The 4,070-nt window shown below is 40.9% G+C and overlaps 1 pseudogene across 1 annotated transcript; it reads right to left on the reverse strand.

Annotated features, from left to right (window-relative positions):
• Window positions 1-2,181: 2,181 nt before the first annotated feature.
• On the reverse strand, window positions 2,182-3,589 carry LOC308496372 (non-POU domain-containing octamer-binding protein-like; annotated as a pseudogene). Its single transcript has one exon. The product of its transcript is annotated as a non-POU domain-containing octamer-binding protein-like (transcript).
• Window positions 3,590-4,070: the final 481 nt, after the last annotated feature.

Below are 4,070 nucleotides of genomic sequence, written 5' to 3' on the forward strand. Positions count from 1 at the left end.
CATTTTTCATTTAAAAATATTTCTATATTGATTCTTCCATTATATTTGGTTTTGATTCTTCCATTATATTTCTTAAAGGTCTGAACTTCCGGTCACTCTAGAGACACATAATTGTGTTTACTGTTACTGAACATGAGAGCATTTTTGTGGAGATTTTAGAAGTGTTTAAATCCAGGACTACATCTGGAGATTTAGACTGTACAATAAAAAGAATGAATTATAGTAGCTTAAAATGGAATATGAATTTTGTGGTGAAGTGATCAATCCTCTGTGCCTCTGTCCACTTTCACTGCCACAATTTGAATTCAGGAATTATACCCTGATGCCAAGACAGGTTGTATTTCAACATTCTGGGCTGTTCTCCCCATCTCCACTCTCTTCCTTTTCCAATTTATTCTGCTTACTGCCAAATTAATTTCCCTCAAGTAACATAGTCATCATATTAGTCCCTTGCTTAAAAACCTTCAATAGTTCTACTAGGCTTTTGAGAATAAAATCCAAGAAACTTAGCTTGTTATTTAAGGCCTCTCATTGAGTAACTTCAACCCACCTTTCCTATGATTCCCTTGCTCCTTTACTTGACACTTCTATTCAGACAGCTAGTGTGGTCGTTCTTCTCCCCTCAATATATGTTGTATTTTCTCATTTAATACAAAATGAGATTTTTCTTCTCTGGACTCGCATAAACTTTAAATTCCTGCCTTCTTTACACATGTCTAATTCCAATGTTCAAAGATCAGCTCAAATCCTCATAAATAAAACTTTCTCTGACCAATGGGACAGAGACTGGCAGGAACCTACCCAACATCATTTCTCCTCTTCTTCCTTTTTAACAGAAAACTAATTTTTCATAATGGCACTAAACTCAGCCTAAAAAAAAATTAATTTACCTTTCCAATCCTTTGTGATTTAGATCAGGCCTAACAAAGGTAAGTGCAAGTTTCTAGGTAGGTCATCCTGTAAAAACTTTAAAAAGAAGACAAACTCAGACATGTTTGCTTTTCCCCAGTGTTCTATTATAAACAACACTGTGCCATGCCTATTTGTAGCTGAATGTTTGTGCACATTATTATTTTAAGTATATCCATTGAAGGGGAATGCACACTTTAAAGCTTCTTGAATAATATTGAAGTTCAAGTTATCTTTTAAAAGGTTATACCAATTTATACCTCCTCTTACAGTATACAAAAGTGTCAATTCCACATAACTTTGCAAATATTGGTTATTATTCTTTTATGTCTTTTCCAATTCTTCCATTGTCCATTTTTTAAAGTCCTAACTCTAACAAAAATTTAAAAGAATTTTTTAAAGGCTTAAAATGTATTTTAATAAGTTGATGCTGCATGACTGCTTCATTTCTCAGAAAAACTCCAACGGCGGCAGGGACAAATCAAACATGGTACACTGATAAAGAATGCATAGCATAACTACTTAGATAGGCAAGGCTAAGAGCTACTGTCAGACCTTCTGCATATAGCAACCCTGTTCCCAAGATTGTACGAGGCCTATCAAGAAAAGCTATGAACAGCAACAGCAGACACAAAAGAGCCACTCCTGGGTTGTCCTTACCCCCCCCCAAAAAAGATGGAGGCAAGTTAACACAATGTTTTTTAAAGATATACTAAAATGAAAATCTCTAAGAGAAAATGTCTTCCTTAGGACATGGAGGGGTAATATATGGGGTATAACAGAACCGTACATGTGTTACCTGCAACCTCTGTGGACATTTGCCTGAATTTCCACCTGTGAGTGAATGGAGAATGAGACTAAGGTCATTGGGGGATGTTGTTTTTTTGTGGTATATGTGGCAGTGTCTCTGGGGTTAGGGGATTATAAAGAATGAGAACCCATGTAGAAACAGGATGGACAAAGAATGGAATGATCAAAATTAATGGGGGCTGTAACTGGATCTATTTTGCCACTATCCTTCCACCCCCCAATAATCATGAGACTTCAGGAATGCACCACAGTTTTGATTAGTTAATCGACATACCACATAATTGACTTGTTAAATACGGCCCCTCCCTTGCCCTCTGCCTCCAGCATACTCCCTAGAGTAGTACACGCAGGGAAGACCTAACTATTGGAGGAATCCCTAACACGTTTCCAGGGTAGAATGCTGGCTAGTCCAAAAAGGGTCTTTCTTTTAAAGGTGTTGGGAAACTAAACATTGCAACTTTATTAGTATTGGTGACATTTGTTTGGAGGGGATTCAGCTCCAGGAGCTGCACGGTTGAATGCAGGAGGGGTTCCACCTATTGCCCCGTTTCCTTCCATTGCAGCAGCTTGGCCAAACGTTCAGTTGGTGGTGGGGTCAATCCCAAGGTTCCATCTGACATCATAGTGGCAGGTCCTGGAGGAGCTGGGGTACCAGTTGGCACAGGAGCAGGGGGCATGGCGCCTCTGTTGTTTATGCCCATAGCACCTCCCATAGCCATCTGACCCATCTGAATCTCTCGCTCTCTCGCATCAGGGAAGGCTCCCTTGAATCCTTCCTGTTATCGCCGCATCTCTTCCTCACGGCACCTGTGCTTCTCCTCCTGCCTGAGCTCCAGCTGCTTTCGTTTTTTGCACTTCTTGGTTGTGCAACTCTTCCATTCTCCGAAGTTCTTCTTGATGCCATATCAGATCCTGCCTCATTAACATGACCTGGTGCTCATGGCGGGCGGCCTCCATCTCCATCTCCATCTCCATCTCCAGCTTCTCACGGGCTTCCTCGATGTTGCGGTCCACCTGGTCCTGCTGTTCCTTCTTCATCTCAATGAGTGCCTTCCAGCGCATGGCATACTCGTACTCAAAGGAGCCAGGCTGTGCGAATCTAGGTGGCTGCTCACGCTCCTTGTGAAACTGCTGGTTCTTTAAAACCAGCTTCTTTGGAAGTCCCTCTTCATCATCTAACTGGTCAGTGGGCTCCACAGTCACAGGGCGAGGAAATGTGGTTAGCAGGAAAGAGCTTTTACTGCATCTGTCCAGAGCTTTCCGAGCAGATGGCTTCCCTGAGAATTCAACAATGCCTTTTCCTGAGGGCCTTCCTCAATCGTCCACAATGACCACAGCCCTCTCCACCTAGCAGAACACAGAAGAGGTTTCCTCCAGCAGCTCATTGGACACATACTGAAGAAGGTTTAGGACCATAAAGGATGCGCTATAGCAGGCAAAGCGCACACATAGCTGCTTTTCACGGAGGGGCATGTGGTTCAGCTCCACTTTGGCTGAATCTCTGCAAGGGTTTGTGTTTCCAGTCAGATAAAATCAAAGCCCTTATCTTTCTGAGTGAAGACTTCGCCTCCCTTCCCATATTTCTCAAACAGTTTCCTCATTTCCTCCTCAGTGATGTCAGGGAAAAATTGCCCACAAAGAGCCAGCTCCATTGGGTGAAGGTCTTTTCTCCTGGTTTCCTAAAATTCTTCAGGTCAATAGTCAAGCCTTCATTTTGGCTGCTGGTTTGCTGCCCATTTGCAGGTACTGGTAGCGGCGGAGGGTGCTGCTGTTGCTGCTGGTGGTGCTGCTGGTGGTGATGCTGATGGTGCTTCCTGGGAGCATGGTTTTGCTTCTCCAAGGTAGAGGTTTTATTACTCTTCATTTCTGCACCCCTCTACTGACTGTTCAGTCTCTTCAGAGTAATGGCAACCAAGAATTTTAAACGAATCCTCAAACTTTAAAACAAAATAATAAATGTTTTGCAACAAAATACTTTCAATCAACATCATAAAGTACATCCCAAATATCTAATTCATGCTCAAAAATAAATAAAAATAAATAATAAATAAAAACAAAAAAATGAGAATTTATTCTGTTTGCTTTTTTTTGTGAAAATATCTGTATTTTGCCTTCATTAGGAAGGATATTTTTGCTGGGTATAGAATTATTCCATTTCATTGTTGTCTTTCGGCTTCCATAGTTCCCGTTGAGACTTTAGCTAAAACTCTTATTGCTGTTTCCCTGAAGATAACGTATCTTTATTTTCCGATTGCTGTTATGTTTTTCTTTTTTATCTTTGATCCTCAGCTGTTTGACTATAATGTGTGGTTTTATTTCCATTTATTCAACTTGATATTCAATTAGCTTCA

This window comes from Rhinolophus hipposideros (genome assembly GCF_964194185.1).
Source record: "Rhinolophus hipposideros genome assembly, chromosome: 4".
Lineage (NCBI taxonomy): Eukaryota > Metazoa > Chordata > Mammalia > Chiroptera > Rhinolophidae > Rhinolophus > Rhinolophus hipposideros.